Below are 27,995 nucleotides of genomic sequence, written 5' to 3'. Positions count from 1 at the left end.
CAGTGTTTATTTCAACAAAGTTCACCCTAGTATTTCCAAATTTACTTTTTATCTTACTACTTTGTTTGTACCAAAACTTAGATTTTGAAAATTCTGTTCTCCTCGATAGATATACATCTCTCTTATGCATATTTCCTTGAAACTTGTCCCAGGTACCTACATCCATATCTGCAATTACCCATGCATTCTAAAACAATTAAATTAATTTAAAATTCAAAAGCTTTTGAAATGTTTCATATAGCTTCTCCTTTTTCAACATCTTTTTGCAAATATTGTGTTAATTGAATTCAGGTTTTTAAATGAATTAACATTTAAATATATTAAATATGTTGAAGGTGTTAATATTTAAATAAAATAGAAGAAACAAAACATACTGTAGTATTCTTTTTTAAATACCTGATTTGCTCTCTTCCTCTCCCCTAACCTACAGAAATTTTTCAGCTTCATAAGTGACATAGGTGGCCTTCAAGAAATGTTAGTTAACCTCCCCCATAATGCCAACATCATTTCTATTGCAGATAACTCATCAGTCTTTATTCCTTCACACTATCAGTTTTGTTTGAGAAGTAATGTGTTCAGCTCCAAGGGACATGTCATGATTTGCCTGAGCTGCCCCTGGTGACCCTATGCCTCTGCTAGAGATTGGTTATGGGAAGGGCAATGACACATAAATAAAGACTGCTTCAGAGATTTTAGAAAAGATTTTCCTCCCTGATGGAGGCAAGAGTGGCATGAGGAAAATGCCCATATGTTTCTCACCATCCCTCCTCAAGCTTTTGGCATAGTCAATGAAAATGTGGTTTCTCTAACTGTAGCAGTCAGCTTGCCCCTAACAAAGCCAAAGGACTAAACCAAGCTGCTTAAAGAGGGTGAAATGCTTAACATGGTGAAATGGAAAAATAGAAAAGTGAAAATAAGAATTCTTAATAGTTTGTTTTCTTTGCCTTATTCAACTATCTTGTCATAGAGTTTCTAATATATTGCCAAAATCTTGTAATTAAATGGGATTTCTATGAAATGTAAAAGTACATGAATATTAATTAGAGGAAATAACTATTTTGAATTCTAGGATTAAGAAAAACAAAAGGATCCAATTATTATATTGTTTCCTATATTCATAGAGTCTATCTGGAGGTGGGAGTCATCTTATAAAGCTTTATAGTTGGGAGCAGATGGCTTATAGTTTCAAAATAAAATTTTAAAATAATGTAAAATGTAATAAGCTTAATCTAGGAAACCTATTAAATGCAATAATTTAGAAAATTGTTACTTGAATCATTAAATTATTACTAATTGCACAATAGATTTATAATGTACTTGGTTAAGAAATCCTTTAGGCCGTAAGTCATCAATTAAAAATTCTTAAGTTAGTAACAAGGCTCTAATCAAATTATTATTGGGAAACAAGAAAATGATTAAAAACTGCTTCAGGTATTCTTCATTCCTCCTGTTACATAATAATGTAATTAGTAAAAAAAATATTAACTGTGTAACTGTGTCAAGACTTTAAGTTTTGGAAAATAATATTTCTTTTATACTAACATTTCTTATTTTCTCCATTGTTAAACGTCTACTGTTCACTCTGATGTTGATGGTTGCCTCCTCTCTAACCCTTCTCTAGTTTACCCTTTAAGCTACCTACTATTTTCTTTATAAAGCATGAAACTGATAGGTCAGTCACTTTTCTTAAAATACTCAAATTGCCCGTCATTGTCTTTGGATACAATCCAATGTGATTCAAAGACATACATGATATGGCCGCCACTTCTCTTCAGGCTTCTAGAGTGTATAAGCCCTCTACCCTCTGCCCACTGAACTAATAATTCCTCTTGAAATGCCTGTCCTAGAAGTGATCCCATGTTCCACATTTTTGCTAAATTTGGCAGTCACACTTTGTTTTTGTCAATCTACCAGGTATGAAATAATACCTCATGGTAGAGGAAGCCATTTCGTGTCTTTGTCTATTTTTATAGGTTTGCCCTTTATAGCCATCCTTTACATTTTTCAAACCCAGATTATTTGTCAAATATATGTGCTGCACATATCTTCTCTCAAAATTTTTTTCATTTTCTGTCTATAATACTTTTTGATAAACCAGGTTGCTTAAATGTAATGCAATTGAATGTTTCAAGATTTTTTGTTAGTGTTAACATTTTAAAATTTATTCATTGACAAGTGTTACTTATACTGAAATGATAAAATATACTTTTTATGTTGTTCTCTAAAAGGTTGTGGATTTTGTTTGCTGTGTACAATTTTTAAAAGTGTTTCCTTTTACATATAGGTCTGTATTTCACCAATTATTTTATTTTATTTTTCATATAATCATTTTTACCAGTCTAAATTTTTTAAGGACTCCATCATTTCTCATTGCTCAGTAGTATCATTTTTGTCATATACTTAGTATGCACACCCATATGTGACTGTTTCTGGGGTCTCTACTCTGTTCCGCTGACCAATTTGTAATTCTTTGAGTCAATACAGCACTCTCTTAATTGTTATAGTTTTATAAAATTTTTGATTCTGATAGGCAAAACTTCACATATTAATTTTCTTTATCAGAATTCTCTTGGCTATTCTTATTCATTTATACTTCTTTTACACTTTATGTTAATCTTATCAGGTTCCTCAGAAAACTTTATGGTGGTTTTGATTATAAGAAATTTTAAAAAATTTCCTTGCAAAAGCAATTTTTTTGAATCTTTTTGTTTGAATTTTTTCCTAGTTAACTTTGTATTTGTTTTGCTCTTAAACTTTTATATTTTAAGTTATGTTACCTCTTCTGGTGCAGCAATTATAAATCCTATGATATTTTAAATTTCATTGTCCATGCGCTCATTGCTAATATGGAGAAATACAATGGATTTGTATGTATTTGTTCTGTATCTTCTTAAGTTACTGAACTCACAATGAGCCAGTTGTAGGGAGTTTTCTTTTTTAGGTTACTGCAGTTCTCTGCAGACAATCATGTCATCTGAAAATAGGGACTGTTTTATTTCTTCCTTTCCAATCTGTATGCATTTTTATTTCCTCTTCTTGCCTTATTGCATTTGCTAAAATGTCAAGTACCATGTTGAATAAGAGTGGTAATAGAAGAAATCTTTGCCTACTTCTTGATCTTGTGGGAAAGTCTTTTTGACCAGTAAGTATAATGTTAACTGTAGGGTTTTTAAAATGTTCTTTCTCAAGTTAGTGAAGTTTTCCTCTATTCTAATTTTCTGATAGTTGTTATCATAAATGGATGCTGAATTTTATCAAATTATTTTTTCATTGATTGAAATGATCATGCATTCTTCCCTTATTAGCCTAATAGGGTGTATTACATTGATTGATTTTTGAATATTCAGCCAGACTTGTATGCCCAGAATAAACCCCACTTGATCATTTCTTATAATTCTTCCTGTTTATTGCTAAATAATATTTATTGCTTTGGTAATATTTTGCTGAGGAGTTTTACCTCTACATCCATGATAGATATTGACATGTAGTTCATGTAGTTTTCTTTTCTTTCTTTCTTTTTTTTTTTTTTTTGTACTTTGACTTTGGTAGCATGATAATACTAACTTCAAATAATGAATTAGGAAGTATCCTTTTTCTTCCATTTCTTAAAATGATTGTGTAGAATTGGTGATAATTTCTCTTTCAACAGTTGTTAAATTCTTTAATGAAATCATCTGGGCCTGAAAATTCCATTTTGGAAAAGTTCTAAATTATGAATTCAATTTCCTTAATTTTTGATAACTACAATAACTGTAGTGATATCATCTGTTTTATTCTCACTATTAACAATTTGTATCTTTTCTTTTTTCTTATTTGTCAACTTTATTGATCTCTTCAAAGAACAAGTTCTTTGCTTCATTGATTTTTCTTTATTGTTTTTCTGTTTCATTGACTTTGGCCCTTTATTACTTACCTTCTTCTGCTTGCTTTTTTCTGTTGTTGTTTATTTTTTGCTGTATTTTTTTCTAGGTTCTTGAGGTGTGAGCTTATGTTATTGATTTGAGACTTGTCTTCTTTTGCAATATATTCATTTAGAGCTAAAATGTCCGTGTCAACACTGCTATAGCTGTGACCCATAGATTTTTATATGCTGTATTTTCATTTTCATATAGATCAATGTATTTTAAAATTTCCTTTGAGACTCCCTTCCTTGACCTATGGGTTATTTAGAAGTCCATTATTTATTGTCTACATTTCAGGAGATTTTCGTGTTAAATTTATTGATTTCTAGTCTGATTCCATTGTGGTTACAGAACACAATTTATATGATTTCAATTATTTTCAGTTGATTGTGGTTTGTTTTATGGTCCAGTATATAATCTGTCTTTTATATAGTCCTTGCACACTTGAAAAAAATTGAGTATTCTGCTATTTGTTGGGTGGAGTGTTCTATAAATACCTATTTTATCCTGCTGCTTGATAGTGACTTTGAGTTGTCTGATATTCTTGGTAATTTTCCATCTATTTGTTTTATCAATTTTTTTTTTTTTTTTGGGGTACGCAGGCCTCTCACTACTGTGGCCTCTCCCGGTGCGGAGCACAGGCTCCGGACGCGCAGGCTCAGCAGCCATGGCTCACAGGCCCAGCCGCTCCACGGCATGTGGGATCTTCCCGGACTGGGGCATGAACCCGTATCCCCTGCATTGGCAGGCGGACTGTCAACCACTGCACCACCAGGGAAGCCCTGTTTTATCAATTTTTGAGAAAAGAGTCTTGCTATCCATAAGTGTGAATTTTTCTATTTCTCCTTTTAGTTATATCAGCTTTCACTTCATACATTTTGCAGCTGTGTTGTTTGGCTTATACATATTTAGGAGTGCCAAGTCTTCTTAGTAGGTTGACCATTTTAACATTGTCTCTCATAATCTTCTTTGCTCTAATAACTACTTTCTTTCGTAGTAATATAAAAAGTCATAGTTTTGTTTGATTAATATTTGTATGATATATATTCTATGCTTTTGCTTTATAGAATATAAATTGCCTATATTTCATAATTAAAGTTATTGTCTTGGAGAGAGGATGTATTTGGGGCATTAAAAATATTCTGCCAATTTCTGTCTAGTAGTTATTGTAGCTGTACTCTTTATATTCAGTGTAATTATTGATATGTTAAGGATTAAGTCTTTCATTTCATTTTTTTCTGATTTTTCTTTCTCTCTTTTTTTCTACTTTCATACTTGAACACTTTTTAGAATTTAATATTAATTTATCTACACTTTTGTTCAGTGTATCTCCTTTTATATCTACTTTTAGTGGTTCTGAGTATTTCAGTATATATACAAAACATCATAGTCTTCTAACATCATTATTTTACCAGTCTGAGTGGAGTATAGAATGCTTACCTCTTTCTACAACTCTTTACCTTACCCCATTTACAGGATAATTATCAAATATTTTCTCTATATATGGAACCACATCACACAATGCTATAATTTTTGCTTGAAGTATAAAACAAAAATTAGAAAATCAAGAGGAGAAAGAAAGCCTATCAAATTTATCCATATTTTTACTTACTGTGTCTCTTTCTTTCCTTCCTGGCATTGCAAGTTCCCATCTCTTATCATTTCCTGTTTAGAGAACTTCCTTTAGTCATTCCTTTAGCATTAGGTCTGTTAGTGATAAACTATTTTTGTATCCCTTCACCTGAGAATGTTTTGATTTCTTCTTCATTGCAGAAGTATATTTTTCTAGGATATTGGTTCTGGTTGACAATATTTTTCAGTTCTTGATATTGTGCCACTTCTAACTTCCATGGTTCTGGCAAGATATCTACTGTCATTAAAACTACTTCTCCTCTACAGGTAAGATCTCATAAGTTTTTTTTTTTTTTTTTTTTTTTCCCTCTTGTCATCCTCAGACTGTTTTCTTTGCTTCAAAAAAAAGAAAAAAACACACACACAGAAATGTGATTATGATGTGTCTTGGTGTGGATTTCATAGGATTTATTTATATTAAGGTTTTCTCAGCTTCTTTCATCTGTGTGTTTATGTCTCTTGATAAATTTGGGATGTTTTCAGTGATCATTTATTTGAGTACTTGTTTCCCAGTTTTATCGAGATATAATTGGCATACAGAACTGTATAAGTTTAAGATGTACCACAAAATGATTAGACTTACAGAAAACATGAAAAGATTACCAAAATAAGTTTAGTGAACATCCATCATCTTATACAAAAGAAAAAAATTTCTTTGTGATAAGGACTATTAAGATTTTTTTCTCTTTACAACTTTCATTTTTGCATATAACACTGTAAATTATAGTTATCATGTTGTACTTTACATTTCTTGTACGTATTTATCTTATAACTGGAAGTTTGTACCTTTTGACTCTCATCATCCTATCCTTCCCCCCACCACTGTGGTAGCCACAAATCTAATCTGTTTTTCTATTAGTTAGTTTGTTTGGTTTTGGTGTATAATAGACCGACAACACTATGTTAGATCCTAGTGCACAACATAGGTGATTCAATATTTCTGTACATTACAAAATGATCACCACAATAAGTCTAGTTACCATCTATCACTAAATAAAGACATTATATTATTTTGATGATTTTTCCCACACTGTATATTTCATCCCTTGACTCATTTATTTTGTAACTGAAAGTTTGTCTCTCTTAATCTCCCTCAGCTATTTATCTTTACACCGCACTCCTCTCTGACAGCCACCTGTTTGTTCTGTGTCTATGACTGTTTTTCTTTTGTTATGATTGTTCACTTGTTTTGTTTTTTTTAGAATCCACACATATAAGTGAAATCACACCATATTTGTTTTTCCCTGTATGACATTTCACATAGCATAATACCCTCTAGATCCATTCATGTTGTCACAAATGGGAAGATTTTATTATATTTTATGGCTGAGTAATATTCCATTGTATATAAATACCACACCTTTCTTATTTATTCATCTATTGATGGGCAATTAGGGGGCTTCCATATCTTGGCTACTGTAAATAATGCTGCCATGAACAGAGGGGTTCATATATCTTTTCAAATTATCATTTTAGTTTTCTTTGGCTAAATACCCAGGAGTGGAATTTCTGGGTTGTATATTAGTTATATTTTTTAATTTTTGAGAAATCTCCATACTGTTTTCCATAGAGGCTTTACCCACTTACGTTCCCACCAACAGGGCACAAGTGTTCCCTTTTACCTACATCCTCACCTACACTTGTTATTTCTTGTCTTTTTGACACTAGGTATCCTGAACGGTATGAAGTTATATCTTCATTGTGGTTTTGACTTGCATTTCTGTGATGATTAGTGATGTTAAGCAACTTTTCACTTGCCCATTTACCATCTTTATGCCTTCTTTGGAAAAATACCTCTGCAGGTCCTTTGCCCCCTTTTTATTGAGGTTGTTTGCTTTTTGATATTGAATTATGAGTTCTTTATATATTTTTCATATTGAACCCTTATCTGACATATCATTTGTAAATATCTTTTCCCATTCAGTAGGCTGCCTTTTTGTTTTGGTGATGGTTTCCTTCACTGTGCAAAAGCTGTTAAGTTTGATTAGTTATTATTTGTTTAGTTTTGCTTTTGTTTCCCTTGCTGAGGAGAGAGATCCAAAAAATATTGCTAGACTTATGTCAAAGAGCATACTGCCTACGTCTTCTAGGGGTTTTATGGTTTCAGATCTTACATTTAGGTCTTTAATCCATTTTGAGTTAACTTTTGTATAGGTGCAAGAAAGTGGTCCATTTTCATTCTTTTACATGTAGCTGCCCAGTTTTCCCAACACCACTTATTGAAAAGACTGTTTTTTCCCCATTGTATTTGCCTCCTTTGTTATAGATTAATTGACTGTAAGTGCATGGGCTTATTTCTGGGCTCTGTATTCTGTTTCATTGATCTATGTGTCTGTTTTTGTGCCAGTACCATAATGTTCTGATTGCTTTAGCTTTGTAGTATATTCTGAAGTCAGGGAGCATTTGTTCATTTTTCTCAAAATTGCTTTGGTCATTCAGCAACTTTTCATGGTTTTATAAAAATTTTAGGATTATTTGTTCCAGTTCTGTGAAAAATGTCATGAGTATTTTGAAAAGATGCTTGACATGATTTCAACTTTCTTAAATTTAACGAGACTTAATTTGTGGCCCAGCACATGTTCTATCTTGGAGACAGTTTCATGTACAATTGAGGAGAATGTGTATTCTGCTGCTTTTGGGTGGAATGTCCTGTAGATATGTATTAAGTCCAGCTGATCTAATGTGTCATTAAAGGCCAGCATTTCCTTATTGATTTTCTGCCTGGATGATCTGTGCTTTGATGTAAGTGGGTGTTAAAGTCTCCAACAATTATTGTGTTACTATCAATGTCTCCCTCTAAGTTTGTTAATACTTGCTTTATGTATTTAGGTGCTTCTATGTTGGGAGCATATATACCTACTTACGTGATTTCTTCTTGTTGCATTGACAACTTTATCTTTATGTAATGTCCTTCTTTGTCTCTTGTTACAGTCTGTTTTAAAGTCTATTTTGTCTAATATAATTAGTGCTATGATGGCCTTCTTTTTGTTTCCATTTGCTCTGAAAATCTTTTTCCATTCCCTTACTTTCAGTCTTTGTGTATCTTTAGATCTGAAGTGAGCCTTTTATAGTCAGCATATATAAGAGTCTTGTTTTTGAATCCATTCACCCACTTTTTGTTTTTTCATTGGAGCACATAGTCCATTTATGTTTAGAGTAATTATTGATAAGTATGTAATTATTGATATTTTGTTAATTGTTTTCAGTTTGCTTTTGTAGTTCTTTTCTTTTTGTCCCTTTCTTCTTCTCTTATTCTCTTCCCTTGTGATTTGATGACTATCACAAATCACAGTTATGCTTGGAATCCTTTCTGTTTTGTGTGTGTTTATCTATTATAGATTTTCAGTTTTGTTTATCATGATGTTTATATATAGCAAGATATATATATATATATATATATATATATATATATATATGTAAAAAGTCCCTTTAGCATTTCTTACAAATCTGGTTACGTGGTGCTGAACTCTTTTAGCTTTTGTGTGTCTATAAAACTCATTTTCTCCCTTCAAATATGAATGATAACCTTGCCAGGTAGAGTATTCTTGCTTGGAGTTTTTTTTGTTTTTGTTTTTCTTTTTCCTTTTCATGACTTTAAATATATTGTGCCACTCTCTTCTTTCATGCAGAGTTTCTGCAGAAAAGTGAGCTGATAGTCTTATGGAGAGTTCCTTCTACATTACCAGCTGCATTTCTCTTGCTACTTTTAAATTCTGTCTTTAATTTTGCCATTTTAATTAATAGGTGCCTTGGTGTGGTCTTGGATGTCTGTTTCCTTACCCAGCTGGGAAAATTTTCAGCTATTATGTCTTCAAATATTTTCTCTGCTCCTTTTTGTTCTCTCTTCCCCTTCTGAGACCCCTATAATGCAAATGATAGTACACTTAATGTTGCCCCAGAGGTCTCTTACCCTGTCCTATTTTTTTTTTTTTTCTTTTTACTGTTCAGCTTAAGTGATTTCCACTACTTTGTGTTTCAATTCTAGGATCTGTTCCTATGTATCACCTAATCCACATTTGGTTCTTTCTATTGTATTTTTTATTTCAGTTATTGTATTCTTAAACTCTGTGTGTTTCTTCTTTATATTTTCTAACTCGTTGTTAAACTTCTAGCTGTGTTTACCCATTCTTTTCCCAAGTTCAGTAAGCATCTTTATGACCATTACTTTAAACTTTTTATTGAGCAGATTGATTATCTCCCCTTCATTTAACTCTTCTTTTTGGAGTTTTATCTTGTTCCTTTGTTTAAAAAAAATATTCCCCTGTCACCTCTTTTTACCTGATTCAGTTTTTATTTCTATCTATTAGGTAGGACATTTACATTTCCCATTCTTGGAGAAGTGGCCTTACGTAGGAGACATTTTATGGTGCCCAGAAGCACACTCCCCTCTGTTTGGCAGGACTATACACCCTAGGGCTGCTCCCTATGTGGGCTGTTAGGGCCTTTCTGTTGTAGCAGGGCTGACTACTGTGGGCATGCTCATAAGAGAGGTTGCACCCTGGCTCAGTGGCTGCCAGATCCTACCTAGTGCAGAGGTTGCTAGCCTTCTGTTGGGCAGGTCTGGGTCCTGATGTAGCTGGCTGCAGCCCTGCCTATCCCAGGGTTAGGGCTGGCCCACTGGTGGTGGAACCATGTCCTGGGGTGGCTGGCTGTAGGGATTGGAGTGTCCCAGGCTGATGTTTGCCTGAAGGAGGGCAGAGCCAGGTTACGGGGTAGCCAGATGTGCATGCTGGATTGTCCTGGAGCTGGTATTTGCTTGCTGGTGAATTGGTCAAAGCCCCAGAGCATCCTGGGGCTGTTGCCTACCCACTGTTGGGTTAAGCTGGTCTCAAGGGTAGTGCTGGCCTACCAGTGGAGGTAGCTGAATCCTGAGGTAGCTGGCAGGGGTGGTCCCAGGGTCCTGGAGCTGGTCTAGGCCCACTACTGGGTGCGGGCCTTGAACTGGGCTTCCTGGTGGGAAGGGCCACATCCCAAGGCAGCTTACATATGAGGGGTGGATTATGGCTACTGAAGTCTTGCTGGTGGGTGGAATTTGTGTCCCCATGCAGCTGACTGCTTGTAATGATAGGTCCCAGGACTGATGCAGACTGGCTGGTGGCCAGATCCTGGCCATTAGTGAGTTAAAGGAAGGTCTCCAAAATGACACTTGCCAGCACAGCGTCCGTATGGTTAATGGCTGCCCCAGTGTCTATGTCCCCAGGGTGAGCCCCAGCTGCATCTTGCCTCTCTGGGAAGCTCTCCAAGATCAGAATGCGGTTTTGACCCATGCTCCTTTCAAGTTATTGCTTCTTCCCTGGGTCTCAGAGCATGTAAGATTTTGTGTGTGCCCTTTAAGAGTGGAGTTTGTTTCCTACAACCCTCCAACTCTCGCAAAAGCAAGTCCCACTGGCCTTCGAAGCCAGCTATTCTGGCACTTATCTTCCTGGTGCAGAACCCCTGGGCTAGGGAGCCCAGTGTGGGGCTTGGACCCTTCATTCCTTGCTAAGAACCTCTGCAATTGTGATTATCTTCCAATCTGTGGGTCGCTTATCCAAGGGTATGAGTCTAGACTATATAACACCTCCAGCCCTCCAACCCCTCTCATTGTGGTTCCTCTTTACATTTTTAGTTGTAGAAGTTCTTTTCTGCTCGTCTTCTGGTCGTTTTCATTGATAGTTACTCTGTAAATAGTTATAATATTGATGTGCCTGTGGGAGAAGGTAAGTTCAGGATCTTCCTACTTTGCCATCTTGACCACTCCACCTCTTTTAGTACTCTTCACCCAGACACTTTCTCTTCATATTTTTGGACTCCAATGATACAAATATTAGATAATTTTATATACTACGACAGGTCCCTGAGTCTCTGTTCTGTTTGTTAAAATCTGCATTTGCTCTATTCAGATTGTGTTGTTTCTTCCAAACTTTCTGTTGTTTTATCTTTCAGTTCAGTAATCCTTTCTTCTGATGCCTTTATTCTAATATTGAACTGTACTGAACTGTATATTCTAGTTACTCTATTTTTCAGTTTTAAAAATTTCATCATTTTGTTTTCAACTAAGACTTTTTCTTTGCTGAGATTTTTAATTTTTTTCATTAGTTTCAAGCATGTTCATAATAGCAAATTGAAGGATTATTATTGATGCTGCTTTAAAATCTTTGTCAGATAATTCTGACGTCTCTGCCATCTCAATGTTGACATCTCTTTGTTGCCTATGTTCATTCAAGTTTAGATCTTTCTGGCTGCTTGTATAGTGAGTGATTTTCAACTGAAACCTGGGCATATTCATATTATGTTATGAGATCCTTGAACATATTTAAGCTTTTTGAGCTGGCTTTCTCTAATATACTGGAAAGAATGGGAGGAATCACTTTGTCATCACCAGATAGAGACAGAAGTTCAAGTCCTCCATTCACCTTCTCTTGACACCCAAGGTGGAATGTTCCTCATTACTGCTGGGAGTGGAAGTCTAGGCTTCCTACATGGTTTTCACTGACACCATAGGGTGGGAAGCTTGTTATCAGCCAACAGTGATGAAATTCCTAGCTCCCTACTTGACCTCTATCATCCCCCCCACCAAGGTTTGTGCGCCTCTTTACGTTCTTACCAGGGGAAAAGTCTAGGTTTCCACTTGTCCTTTGGTGGACGAGGTATGGGAGAGCCAGAGTTTCTTCTGTGGTATTTGACTGGAGTAGAAGGGTTATTATCTAAAAGTTGTACAGCTTTCTAGGTTCCTCCTTTCTTGCTCCTTTCAGGTCTTGTTGGGCACTTTTTTGTCTGTGCCTGTTGGCCTTTTTAGATGGCACACTTCTTTAATACCAAGTCTAGGATATATGAGACAAAAGTAAAACCCAGGGAGTGAATATTCTTTTGTTCTTCCAGTCACCATACTTGTCCCTAGCAAGTATGTCTTCTTTTTTTCACCTTTCAATAATTTTCTTTTGTTTATTCTATGTATAATGTTCAGGGTCTTTTGTTGTACTTAGCAGGAGAAATAGGGAAAAGTATGCCTCCTTCATCCTTCCAGAAGTGAGAGACTTTATTATTGCCTTTTAAAAGGTCTACCTAGGTTACTGTTTTTCAAATTTTTTATTTTTTTTATTACAACCCAATCACAACACTGGTATACCCTAAGAGTTACTACAAGCTTACTTGTGTGGTAATCAGTTTATTTTCTTGAAAATTTACCTTATAACTCTGCAACCCTAAACTCTATTGTTTAACTTTCCATTAAGAAAAACACATTGTAGAATTAGATTCATGCAGTACGCATTCTTTCCTCAATATTATGAGTTTCTTTGCTTAATTATGATAATATTATGTTTTAAATAATAATCCATGTTTTTATTTGAAATTGTTGCCTATAGTTTTCACTTCTATATAGTAATCTCTTGTATGAATATATCATAATTTATGTATCCATTCTACTTTTGATTAACTTTGTTTTTTAACATGAAGAGACACTGTATCCATGAGTGAAGCAACATTAACCTAGAAGGAATGCAAGGTGAAGGTAGTAAATATATTTTTTTTCAGGTATTATTATTGCATACATTTCACACCAGATTTGTGTTAATTTATTGGCTTGAATTTTTTGCATGTCATAAGAATAGGGAATGGGATAGTCTGTTTTCAGGTGCCTCTTATTTCCCTCAAAGCCCTAGGTCAGTGGCCTATGTCTATTCAATATCCCTGGATTAATGTGCCATATATATTTAATCTCTCTTTTACAATGGAATAGCCTAACCTTTTCTTTTATCTAGGTTTTTGGGGTTCAGTTCCAAGTCTATACTGCAGAAGAGTTATGCATGTTTCCCAACTAGCTTGTTTATTATATACTGTTTTATATGGGTTCTTTCATATCAGTATTCTGGTTGGTTGCAGTAAAGATGTTTCTCTTCATGATTGGAACCTGAGATTTTTCTTTCTTTGCTTTTTTCTTGATTCTTATTTTAAATCTATGTTTATTATATTTTGTAAATTTCTATGTGTTTAAAATGAAGATTTGAAAGACAACTAATTCAGTCTAACATACTGACCATAATTTTACTGAATATTTTTTAAAAATTAAAGCATATATGTGATGTATTATTTCAATATAGCACTATATTTGTAGTATATTAAGAAATTTTTAAGAGCAAATACTGAGTATTACTTACCTCTTTTACCACTCTGTAGTCACACATTGTTAGAAATAGCTGCTATGTAAATCTGAAGCATAGTTTTCTCACTGACACAAAGCCTAATCTTTTATCAAACAGGCACTAAACAGTAAAGTGAAACAAAAGGCTACAGGGCATACATTTAAAATATATCCATATTTAATTTTTAGAGAAAAGACAATAGAGTCCTTGAAAATAACACTCTGAATCTTCTAGTAAAATCAATAAGGGTTCGGCTGAAAATAACTTTTTCTACTCCAAACACAGGCATTAATTATCATCAAGTTTGAAGGAAAAAAAGTCAATAATGTCCATTTAATCAAAATCATGTTTTTAAATTTTTAGCTTTTTATTCCTTAGCAAACAGTTATTTTTCTTTTCATAATAGCATGCTTAAAATAGAAGAGGGTGAAAAGATAGTCTTGAAAAACTTTCAAAAGTCTCAATTCAACTTGAAATATATAAAAACAATGTCAGTGTGTTAATATTGGTCAAACTATACTCATGACTGTTCTATTAATATTAGCTATGGGGATTTCAATAATGCTACCTTCTATCAAACTGTTTTATTACAATCATTATGTCTATTCTTTAATTGGGCTTATTAAACTTCAAGTCTTTACTCATTTTTTTTTTGCGGTACGTGGGCCTCTCACTGTTGTGGCCTCTCCCATTGCGGAACACAGGCTCCGGATGCGCAGGCTCAGCCGCCATGGCTCACGGGCCCAGCTGCTCCACGGCATGTGGGATCTTCCCTGTCTGGGGCACGAACCCGTGTCCCCTGCATCGGCAGGCAGACTCTCAACCACTGCGCCATCAGGGAAGCCCTAGCCTTTACTCTTTAGGAGGTCCAGGGCAATAACTTTTACATTTAGTGCTTGACCTTATAAACACTTAAGTGTCCACATTGTTTGTCTTTCTGTTTATTAGCTTTACATTCACTATGGTTATTATTATTTTATTGTATTATTATCCACATTTATCTATTGACCACGTACTATAGTCCAAACAATTGTACCTTTTAATCCTCACAAAGTTATGAAATAGATAGTACTATAATCTTCATTGTATAACTAAGTACCCTGTGGCAAAAGGATTTCAAATAACATGTCCATAGCTGTAGAGTTCCAAGTGGCAGAATCTGAATTGTAAGTCATGTATGGTTTGAAATCTTTTCTAACAATTGCACCCTTTGGCTCCTACATACACAAATAACAATTAAACAAACAATTAACCCATCACACTATTATAATATATCATTTTTCTGCTGGTATTTATCTTTGCTATTCATAATTCCTTTCCCATCATTTTTCTTCACTATATGTTCAAACTGCACTGTACGTTTAAATTGAATTAGATTCAATATACATATTTACTATTTCATTTTACATTTTTATTGTTTCTTCATAAGTCTGTATAGAATTTCCTCATATAAATAGTAATAACAACAACCACTTGTCATTATTTTATGTTTATTGACACATTTAAAGATTATTTACACTCTACCTTTGCCCTTCTCTACATATTCAAGCAATTTTATTGCTGTAAAAATGTTTCATGCATACTTACTTTCAGCTTTATGTCTCTATGATTAAGTTAGTATTTTCCTTTTGTTAGACCACTCCAATAATTTAGGAACAATTGAAAGAGTAAACAACAACAACCAAACAGAAAAAATGACAAAAATAGCGCAAGATACTAGTGCTTTGAATATACTAAGTATTCCATAAATATTTGATGATAGATGGATAGATGCTTATTTATGTACTTTATATATATATTTAAAGTGCCTAAATATATATTCGTGTATAAATGTATAAGTATTATATATATTTACATATTTAAATATATAATACTTATACATTTATACACGAATATATATTTAGGCACTTTAAATATATATAATAACCCATTAAGAAGTTTTAAATAAATAAATATTTAAAACAATAAAATAGTAAATATGTTGCTTTATATATAATAAGTGTTCATTACATTTGTTGATTTAAATCCTAAATCAATTAACTAGTGAAAGAAAAGAATAATACACGGTGTAGCTTTTTTCATGTTTTACCTAAGGCCAGGAGGGTATATGCTCATGTGAGTACTCCAGGGAAAATACTTTCATACTCTGAATAGCTTGCTCATTCATGAAGCAAGTATCAAAGTGTAGCATGGATGAGATGGGGATGGATTGCATATATATGCCAGTCATAGGGTGCAGATATATGCTTTAGAATCCTTAGTTTTAGAAAAGAGACTAAGGGAGAGGAGTATTATCAATTAATTAGATTATGTTTATATGCAGAATTAAAATTTTAAAGTGGCTTCCCAAACTGTTATGTTAAAGTGTAGTTTGTACTTTTGCCATCAATGCTTTGTTTCTCCTTCTTTAACAAAATAAATAGTAGCATTTTCAGCTTGTGAATAATTAGTCAAGTTGTATGTTTTATGTCCTAGGCTATTGAATACAATGCTTTCTTATTGTTTGTGCCAGTGTAGACTTTAAGGTAACATTTCTTTTTTCTCATTAGTATATCTCCATCAAAAAAATGTTCTGAGAGTCTTTTATTGAGGGTATGTTTGAAATGTAACCTAGATCTCTTGTTTTAGTTTGAAATAGATATTGCACTTCAAGGTGATGCCTCTGCTTTCCTTAGCTACTCTATATCTAGATATTTTATTTCTATGGATTTTTTTTATTCTTACTCCACCATGAGAAAATTTTTTTATATACCATCTACCTTCTTACTTTTTTGCTGTAAGAACAAATGTGATTGTTAAACTATAATAGCAAAATATTTCACTGTGGAAAACATGGTTATTTCCCTCTTCAAAAAGTGTAGTGTGTTGCTGAGTTGTATGTTTAAAAACATAAAGAATCTTTGAGAAAGACAATTAATTAATGTCAACCATATATGTCTACTTTATTTTTCATCTTACTAGAGAGGTATCTAACCCTGTTATTATGCTGAAATAAACTGATAACTTTGAAAAATACTAATGCTTTGGCTCACTCTTATAAGAATCTGAGGGTAGGGTCCAGGCGTGATTATTTTTTAAGGTCTTCAGGTAAATTCATTATATAGCTAAGGATGATGACTGCACTCAACAGTGAGTGATTGACTCTGTTGTGCTATATATTATAAGAAAAACTAATACTGCCACCATTTGTTGCAAAGCTTCTGTGTGTCAGGTCTTAAGATATTCCATTATTTTATATAATCATCACAATAATCATGAGGATCAATTGTTTCCACTTTTAGATGGGTAAGCAGAGTCAGGGAGATAAAGTAATTGGTACAACTTATATAGCATGCAAAAATTAATGCTGAGGTATATGTTCAGGTCTATAAGCACAATTTTGTTATTTACTGCATATGACACACAGGGTTAGAGTGATCTGCTTCACTTCTAGAGCCCATTTATATCAAGTTCTTTTCTGGGAACAAAGGAAGAGTTCACTTCCCTGACTTCTTGTAATTAGTTGAGGCCATATGACTAGTTCTGGTCAATGATCTGTGAAGGGAAATGATGTGTGTCACTCTAAGTGTGGACACAGGATCCCCAACCATGGTGTCAAAGGATGCTACATGTTTGAAGCTACAAGATGGTGGCATATCTGTCAGATTGAGACCTTGAATGATTACATGAAGCAAAGCCTCCGCCTGATCATCTTTGAATGTGTAGTTGAGTGACACATGCACTATATTGTGCTGAGCCACTGAGATTTGTGTGTTTATACGATGGCATCACCTGACACATCCTGTTGAACACATTTATGAAACTTTTACCTTTCCAAACTGGCCATTTGGGTACCTAAAAATATTCCTGGCTAATAAAAGGCAGATGTTCAGTTGAGGTTGTTGAATAGGCCATTTTTCCTCTGGATGAATTTAAAGTGTGGAGGGGAGGAAAATAAGTTTTCTCTCTACCTTTTGAGTCCTTATCTGAGACCCCTATAATAAAAGATAGATTAACAAGTGAAAAACAAACAGAAGTTTATTAACATGTATTCTTCATGTATACATGAGAGATGCCCAGGGAAAGATGAATAACTCAAAGAGATGTCTTTAGAACTGAAGATTAAATAACATCTTAATAGGGAAAGGGAAGGGGAATGTAGGTTTCTTAGGTGAGAGTAAATGATTTTTAGGAAATATTAATGGGCTCTTATAAGAATAAATGGGATGTATGATAGTTTGTGACAAAGTTTGGCTATGGTCTTAACTTCTAGTCTACTCATCAATCTTCCCTGGTTGATGAAGCTCCCAAGGAGAGGATTTATGATCTTTGAATTCCTTTTGGAGGATCTGTCTTTAGGCAGATACGAGGAGTTCAGACAAATCCTCTTTCTCCTCATTTACTTTTTTTAAAGTGTATATAGCTCAAAATGATCAATGTACCAAGGTGGCATATTTGGGTTGTCATAATATGCTCTTTCAGCAGCAAATCAGTTTCTAGTTGTGCTTTACATATACTTGATAAATAACTCTAATTGAAGCTAGGTTTTACTTCCACAATATTGGATTTGAGTTATTTTCTCCAGAAGATGTTTATACATTTTGTGGCACATTCATCCAGATAAGAATGAAGGCTTAACCTCTTCTCAAACAACCAGCAGATACTCTCCATCTTGGAACATCCATCCATTTATCCATACATCTAGTCATTCACTGTGTATTGAACCTATGTAATAGGTCTGCAAAAGGGACAGCTTCATCCCACACCAGAAGGATCAAGGTGTCACCACCACTATCGCAGCACTCCAAATTCATTAAGATCAATCATTAGGGGGAAATAAAAATGGTTAAATCATTCATTGGCTGATGGTTGCTATTGTTGGGAGACCCTCATAGTGATCTTGGCAGGACTTCTTGTTATGCCTTCTAACGATAGGCTGGTATCCAGGGAAAGATTGGAAAGGATCCTCAAATTTTACAACACACAATCTTCCTCCAACCTTGTAGGCTGAAAAACTGGGAAGAGTTCTATGACTAAAGAATTTGTTGGAGGCATTAAGCCAGGAGCCAAATCACCACTGCTTACCCCCAGAGACTTGTACTCGATGAAACAAGAAAAACAAATAAAACAACACTGAAGTGATTAGCAACTGTGTGAAAGAGGTATTGCCCTGAGAATTCTACTTTATTCTGTGCTTTAAAAAAAAATCTCAGAATGAGAAATGATTTTTTTTTGCAGTAAAGTTTACTGTATGAGAATGACAAGATAATTTATTAAAATACTATTTCATATTCTTTAGCTTGTGTTATTTTCTTCTTCCTTGTTATCAGATAAAAAAGCATGTCATTTTTTATTTGTTTGTTTTGCAACACATTTACATTATTTAAAATATACAATCTTCCTGAAGAAGTTCCCTTCTTAGCATCTGTTTTCCTAATTCCTCATTTAGAAGATTAAGCAAAATTTTCTCAGAGGGTAAACAGAGATGAATGAATACTTGGGGCCCCAAAGACTGCTGTTCCTGTCCTTGGGGAAGAAGTACATTCTTTGGTCTGGAAAGCATGGGAAGGGACTCACAGTTCTCAGAATTAACTGTACCTCTACTCTGAAGATCCTTAGGGATATGGTGGGGCCGTAGAGAAGAATGACTGTGTGGAGAAAGAACCCTTGACTCGGCAAACATCTACATTGTCAAACAGCTGTAGGCTTTACTACCTGCCTTTCGGAAATCATGGTGTCACGGACAACGAATGTATCTGTATATGTATCTGTATAACCAGTGTGGATAAAAGACCTGGGAGACCTGCCTGAAGCTCTAAATTGTGGAGACTTCTGAGCACACTTTCAGGACCTAAAAATGGGGATGCAGTTATCAAGACTGAATTTCTCCTAGCCTTGTAGAACACGACATAGAGTGGATGACATTTGATTTAAAGAACTGAATAAAAGTCACATCAGTTCATCTAGAAACAGGAGAGAGAGGTTAAGTTAGCAATTTGTTCAGTTAGCAATTAAGTTAGGGAATATTTTAAATAAGCTCATGTCACTTATAACCTTTGTAAGTGTCACAAGGAGGTTGGTAGAGAATGGGAAGAAGTGAAATATATGGCTCTGTAAATTATCATTTGATGAAATGTTTCCTTTCTGTTTTTCCAAAGTGAAAATCATGAAGCCATTTTTCCTACTTTATTAGATACTAAGATTTTATTTACCACATTTTTATGCATATGGTAGATATTTGAAATAGAGCTTTCAATGCAACTTACTGAATTCATCCTTAATCATCCATAACACACACGCACACACTCTCAAGATATCCCCGCCTGGCCAACCTAGCCTCTACCTTAGAGCTAATTCTAAGGATGCCCACTTTCTTGTGGGAGCATGCCTATCCTTGATAACACAGCTGTGTGAGAGATATGAAAGGTAAAAGCTTGATTTCAGCCCCAATTCACCCTCCTCATAGGTCAGCCTCATTTAAGTCACATCTAGTATAGCCCTTTATGGTGATCCTGATCTAATCTGCTAGCTCTGAAGCTATGTTAGTTGGTAAGTTTATTGGGATGACTGGCTTTACTGGAAAATAAAAATAATGAGAGTTTGTAATTCCAATGAAATATCTTCAAAAAGTTTCATTTTCAGTGGTTCTTCTCATACAATTTTATGGCATGGTACAAGCTATCATTTCTTGATAGCTTTATCTTGCTTCAACCCTTTGACTGTTTGGCATTTTTGAAGAGTTAACAATTATACTGATTTTAGAATATTTCGAATATTTCAGCCTCTTAGAGAAACCTGATAACTAGTAAATTTGTAACTTTTGGTCACAAAGAGTCTTGTCAGTCAGTCTTGATATTTTCAGGCAATTTGACAAGTGAGATACTCTGGAAGTTTCTTGGGATAGACAGTTTTGGGAAATTCTTTTTTGGCATAACTGCTCTCTGTCAACTGTCTTCAGTCACACATATTTTCATATACTTAACAATTTTATTTTTCCTGAAGCATTTCTTACCATAATCATTTAATTCACCATTAGAACAACAACTATTGTAATTTACTTTTATTATTTAAATTTTACATTATTATAATTATTTTCATCTTATTTCAAGCATGATTAAAAATCAATAATCAATACAGTAGTATGAATTGCATTTACGTTCAGAGCATTCCCCAGAATTGATTTTTTTTTCAGTTGTTTCAGAATGGAGATTTTAGAATATATTGCTTTTCTATATTGATATCAAATTGTAGAGCTAATAATCTCTTCCCTTTGCTACTTTTTAATCCTTTCTTTTTATCTTTAACTTTTGAGTGTAGTACAATATGAAATATAGTAAAGATGGAAAAATGAGCACTGAAAATTTTCTATAAATATTTGTATATAGAATTCACACATACATCCTTTCAATTATGTCCCTGAAATGTCCGAGCACTGCACTTAAACATTTTTAAATGTTTTTTTCTCTCAATTCATATTTTTTAACAAAATACATGCCATGCATCCATGGAGTTTGCTGTAAGTATTGGAGATTTTTTGGTTTGTTTTATTTTTAACTATTGAGGCTACTGTCCATGTAAATTTTTATTATTGTCCCTAAATCCAGATGGTAAGTCCTGAATCATGGCACAAAATCCAACACTGTGCATCTGCAAAAATGACAGGGGCATTGATACCTCCTGGACCCTAGTACATCAGAGTAGAGTCAGGCATGGTTAGTTTGTCACAGTATGGTGGCTTTCACACAGTGGGGAAGACTTAGAGCATTTAAGAATGAGTGCCAGCTGAAGCTGTGACCCCTGTGTGTGATGTTATGAAATTTTATGGGCCGCACATGCCTCTGCAGCAAGCTTTGCTAAAAGAAGAGACAAGGAAGAAAATAATAGATGGGAATTGAGCTGACAGAGCTTTCGTAAGATGACAAGAACACCTGGGGACTACAGGACATAACTTGAAGGGATTACTGAGGACAATATTGCACAGAGCTGGGACGACTTAAATTTCGGATAGAGACTTGAGGTTCAGAAATTGTTATTGCATTTGTAATTTTTATTATAACCCTATCCCATCCTTATTTCCTAGGTCTTGTAAGGGCGGGAGAAATGTTAACTACGTAATTTAAATTTCCAATTACAGATGTGTATGTGCATGTTTGTGTGTGTGTGTCTGTGTGTACCAAAAGTAAAATTATCCTCTTTATAAATTCATACATAAGCAAGATACTTCTGAACAACATTTATAAACCTTGTGTCACTTTGGCTCAGCCTCACCAGAAGCTATGGTGAATAGTGATCTTGGATTAAAAGTTATTTGGGGTGGAAAAACTTGCAATTTTGTTTAGAATTTATATACTTTGAATGATAATCTATTTATTAAGTATATCATACAGAGAGCATCTATAAAAATTACAAAGGCTAAGTGTACAGCTGCTGAATTTTATGCATTGAACATACTAATTTAATCAGTGGTAGGCTAAATAATAGAATATTATTTTTTTATTATTATTATTATTTTTTAAACATCTTTATTGGAGTATAATTGATTTACAATGGTGTGCCAGTTTCTGCTTTATAACAAAGTGAATCAGCTATACATAGACATATATCCCCATATCTCCTCCCTCTTGCATCTCCTTCCCACCCTCCCTATTGAAATATTATTAAAACCCCAGAACCCTCATTGTGCTTTCTTCCAGTTACTAATTAGCACACCAAGGATAATGACTCTCCTAATTTCAAACAAACACCTTAAATTAGTTTTTTCCTATTATGAAACTTTCTATGGATGGGACATTACAGTATGTGCATATTTCAACTTGGTTTATTTTGCTTAATATTTGTGAATTAGAGTCATTCATGTAATTGCATGTATATGGGATTTTTTTTCTTCTTTGGATATACTTTTGTAAAGTTTGTTGTTTTCTCCTTGATAGGTAAGAATTCTTTCTCTATTCTGTATATCAATCCTTTGCCAAATTTATGTTTTGTGTGTTTTTCTCTTCCTATCTTGAGTTTACATTTAACTCTGTTAATAATAATCACTTAAATCACAGGAAAGATTTAATGTCATCCAATTTTTCAAAAAATTTCCTTTATGATTAATATTTGCAGTGTATGAGTATGTGTGTGTGTTCAGTTAAGAAATATTTGCTGATAAAATTATGGAATTGATTTTTGTTTATGGTGTGAAGTAGGGGAAAAGGGTCATATATTTTCATATGGATATACAATTAAACATTTTCAATCTTTTGTTGAAAAGACCTTCCTTTCTTCACTGTACTGAAGCGCCATATTTTCTCAAATCAGATGTCCGTATATGATCTGTACATGAGCTCTATTCTGATCTATGTATTTATCCTTTCCCCAGCACTGCAAAGTTTAATTACTTAGTTTATAATAAGCTTTGAGATCTGATAGTGTAAACTCTCCATTTTTTAATTCTTATCCGTGTCTATTCTTAGCCTTTTACTCTTCCATATAAATTTTAAAATCAGCTTGTCAGGGCTACTTGTAGTGAGGTGGATGGACCTACAGTCTGTCACACAGAGTGAAGTAAGTCAGAAAGAGAAAAACAAATACTGTATGCTAACACATATATATGGAATCTAAAAAACAAAAAAACAATGGTCATGAAGAACCTAGGGGCCAGACGGGAATAAAGATGCAGAGTTTCTAGAGAATGGACTTGAGGATATGGGAGGGGGAAGGGTAAGCTGGGACAATATGAGAGAGTGGAACGAACATATATACACTACCAAATGTAAAATAGATAGCTAGTGGGAAGCATCTGCATAGCACAGGGAGATCAGCTTGGTGCTTTGTGACCAGCTAGAAGGGTGGGATAGGGAAGGTGGGAGGGAGGGAGATGCTAGAGGGAAGAGTTATGAGGATATATGTATATGTATAACTGATACACTTTGTTATAAAGCAGAAACTAACACACCATTGTAAAGCAATTATACTCCAATAAAGATGTAAAAAAAAAAGAAAAAAAAGAGAAAAAAGGAAAAAAAATAATCCACTGGACCTTTAATTGGTATTTCTCAATGAATCCATAGATGAGTTTAGGAGGAATTATCATTCTTAATGTATTGATTCTTATAACCCATGAACATGGTCTATTCTATCATTTCATTATGATTTTAATTTTTTTCAATGTTTTGTAATTTTTACTGTAGAGGTTTAGGCACATTTTATTACATTTGTATCTAAATTTTCAATGTTTTTGAAACATGTAAAATTACTTTTTAAAATAGCTTATTATCTACCTAGAATTTCCTATAAAAGTGATCTCTAAATAAAGTGGTGATAACAAGTACTCTTGTTTGGTCTCAATCGCAGGAATAAAATTTTGACAATTAATTATTAAAATTGCTGTAGATTTTTCTTAATTTTTTAGATATTTGAATTTGTTATCTGTTTTCACTTTAAGAATTATTGCCATAACCTAATGACTTAAAAAAAAATACTTCTTTTCTCTCAATTTCTGGTGTGAGGAATCTGGGTGTGATTTAGCTAAATCCTTTGGCTCAGGTCTCTCTCATGCCTGCAATCAAAATGTCAGCTTAAGCAGGCTCCACTTCCAAGCTCATTCAGTTTTTTGTTGGCAGAATTCAGTCCCTAGTGGATTGTTGGACTGAGGGCCTCTGTTCCTCACTGGATGTTGGCAGTAGGCCACTCATTTCTTAGCTACTTGGGCCTCTTCATAGGGCAGCTCACAAAATGGTAGAGGCTTCATTAATGTGAGAAAGCAAGCAAGATAGAGAGCAAGTAAGACAGAGATAGGAGTCACAGTCTTTTAAATCTTAACTTTGGAATTAGCATCCTATCTATTTTACCATAATATATTGGTTAGAAGTTACTAGGTCAAGTTCTCACACAATGGAAAGTGTTATACAAGGGCATGGATACAGTAGCCCCCACACAAAACATGGGGGATACTTTGCAAGACCCACAGTAGATGCTTGAAACTGCAGATAGAAATAGACCCTATATTATGTTTTTTCCTATACATACATACCTATGATAAAGTTTAATTTATGTTAAACACAGTAGGAGATTAACAACAATTGCTAATAGTAAAATAGAACAATTATAACAATATACTGTAATAAAAGTTATGTGAATGTTGTCTCTTTGTTCAAAATATCGTATTGTACAAATTTAATCCTTTTCCGTCTTAACTAAGCACTTTTCATGCACTATGGTTATAACTTTTGCAGTTTGAGTTGTGACAGCAAAACTAGCACAAATTTCTTCTTCCTTCTTCACAATTTCATGAATAGATTTGTTTTTACCATAAACCTTAGCAACCTCAGCATATGACTTTTTTTCTTTCTTTAAGTTTAGAACTTTCACCTCTTCTCTTAAAGGAAGCATTTTACAGCTTCTCTTTTACATATCCGGATTTCTAGCATCACTGCTTTTATACTTTGAGACTATCATTAAGTGAAATAAAGGTGACTTGAATACAAGTGCTGTGATACTGCCACAGTCATCTGTTAAGCTAGATGGCTATTAAGTGACTGGCAGGTTATGCTGGACAAAGGGATGAGTTACATCCAGGGTAGGACAAAGAAGGACAGCTCAAGATTTCATATGCTACTCAAAACTGCAAGCAATTTAAAACTTATGACTTGTTTATTTCTTGAATTTTCTATTTAATATTTTCAGACCATGAAACTGTGGAAAGTGAAACTGCAGATAATAGGGGACTACTGTACCAAAAGGCAGAGATCATTGTCAGACATTTTAGAAGCAGCCTAACACAAAACTCTTTATCAGATTAGGAAGTTCTTTCCATTTCTATTTGCTGAGAGATTTTAACTTAAATGAGTGCTGAATTTTATCAACACCTTCATATATTGACATAATAATATAGCTTTCTCCTCCTTTTTATTTTTTCTATTGATTTTGTCAGTTACATGGCCTGGCTTATGACCTTTATAACAAACTTTTATTCTGCACTTAACTTGGTCCTAAGGCATTATCCTTTTGATATATCACTGTATTCTACTTACTAATATTTTGCTTTGAATCTTTGTATTTATTACAAAGAAAATATTTGTCTGTAAATTCTCTTTCCTGTATTTTACTATCATGTTTGATGTTAAGATTATGCTATCTTTAGTACAGAAGTATTTTCTCTTTCCCTATACACTGGATTTGTCCCAATAAAAGTTGGTTTTCTGTTGTCTTTAACATATGAAGAACTTTACTGAGGAATCATTTTGAGCCTCGAGATCTTTTTAAGGTAAGTTTTAAATGTGGATTCAATTTTTAAATAGATATAAAACAATTTCAATATTTTACCTTTTTATTACATTATTAACTCCTGTATTTCTTGGAGTTTTTCCATTTAACTGAAATTTTCAAATTCATTCTATAGGATTTTTAATATTATCTTATTTCTTTTTAACATCTAAAAGATATGTAGTGCCGGATCCCTTTTCATTCTTCATATAGGTTAATTGTGCCTGTTCTTATTTTTTTCTTCATCAATCTTGCCAGACTTGTGTTATTTTTATTAGTCTAAAACTAATTTTGTTGATTTTCTACTTTCTATTTTATTAATTTATATTCTTATTTTTGTCCTTCTTTACAATTTGGGTCAATTACCTTTTTAAAAATTACTTGAGATAGACAGCTATATCACAATATTGGGGGCTTTTTTCTTTTGAATATATGAAATTTAAGATCCTAAGTTTCCCTATAGATACTAAATTCCCTATATTATTCTAAATTTGCCTGCATTAAATGAATCTCATTAATTTTGCTATGAAGTGATTTGTTTAATCATTTAGTTCAAAATAACAACTTCATAATTCCTTTTGATCATGAGGGGTTTTTTTGGTGGAATAAATTACTTAATTTCTAAACAGCTTAGATTTTCTAGTTTTATTTCTTTTATTATTTTTAGATTAATTTGACTATCAAAGAACATATCCTGAATGACTTGAATCATATGAAATTTCTTGAGGCTCACATTGTTGAACAAGCATAGAATTAAATTTGGAATATATACCATGAATAGTTGAGAGGAACGTGTATTCTTTTGTCATTACTTGCAGTGCTCTATATATGACAATTAGATGGAATTTTTAATTTTTTCTGTGTGGATCTCCTATATCATTACTAATATTTGTTTGCTTGTTTTTTTCACCTTTGAGGAAGGTATGCTGAATCTTCCACTATGAATGTAGCTTTATTTCTACTCTAGTTGCTTCAATGTTTACTTAATATATTTGAAGCCATGTTATTGTAGGTAAACAGATTTCAAATGGTTGTATCTTCCTGAAGGATATACATCTGTATCATCATAAAATGTCCCTTTATTTTTTTTTCTCTAGAAATGCTTAATGTTTTAAAGTTTGCTTTTTTATATAGTAATATAGGGACATAAGCTTACTTTCAGTCGGTGTTTTCCTGGAATTATATATATTTTTCCAACCTCTAATATTTAGATTCTCTCTCTCTCCATATATTGTGTACATATACACCTACAATATTTAAGGTGTGTCTCTGGTAAGAAATATAAAATACCAGTCTGACAATCTTAACCTTTTGTTTAATATGTATTTTTTTTGACATTGAATAGATTCATATTTATTTATATATTTATATCTACCATCTTACTGCTTGTTTTGGTATATACTCCACTTTCTCACCTCCTTCTGAAGTACTTTTAAAATTATATGATCAACTTAGTTTATGTACATTATTTACTAAGTGGTTGCAATAGAAAATTAAACATGGATTTTGGACTCATTTTATCTAATGTAAATGATTACTTTAGGCAATGCTCAATGATGTTAAAATCTTCCCATCTTTTTTTTTGTGTGTGTGTATTTTAATTCTACATATATTTAATCTTTACATTATAGTTATTGTTTTGTATAGCCAATATCCAATATGTATCACCCACACATTTTATCATTCGAGTATAATCTTTTCTTCCTGCTTCTTCTGCTTCCATCTAGAATGATTCTCTTTATGCCCAAACAACACTCTAGTATTTATGTAAGTGTGATAATGATGTTCCCTAGTTTTAGCTTGTCTGAAATCTTTAACTCCATTTATGACAATATTTTTGCTGAATATAGAATGCTCAGCATATTGATTTTTCGAATTTGGCAATAGCTTTTGTTCTTTGGTTTCCGTATTTCTATGAACAGTGTTATTGTGTCTCCCACAACCATAATGTGTCCCTTTTTATAGCTGCTATGAAAATTTACTTTATATCTTTGGTTTTCGCTTGTTTTACTATGATGTACAGAGATGTAGATTTCTTTGTATTCATACTGCTTGGAGTAAACAGAATTTATTGCACCTGTGGCTTGGTGCTAGTATTTGGTTTTAGAAA

This window comes from Delphinapterus leucas, chromosome 7, assembly GCF_059928025.1.
Source record: "Delphinapterus leucas isolate spDelLeu-1000000601 "Yukka" chromosome 7, BTC_Dleu_Yukka2, whole genome shotgun sequence".
Classification (NCBI taxonomy): domain Eukaryota; kingdom Metazoa; phylum Chordata; class Mammalia; order Artiodactyla; family Monodontidae; genus Delphinapterus; species Delphinapterus leucas.
The sequence above is the reverse complement of the archived record's forward strand: the minus strand, read 5'-3'. Positions refer to the sequence as shown.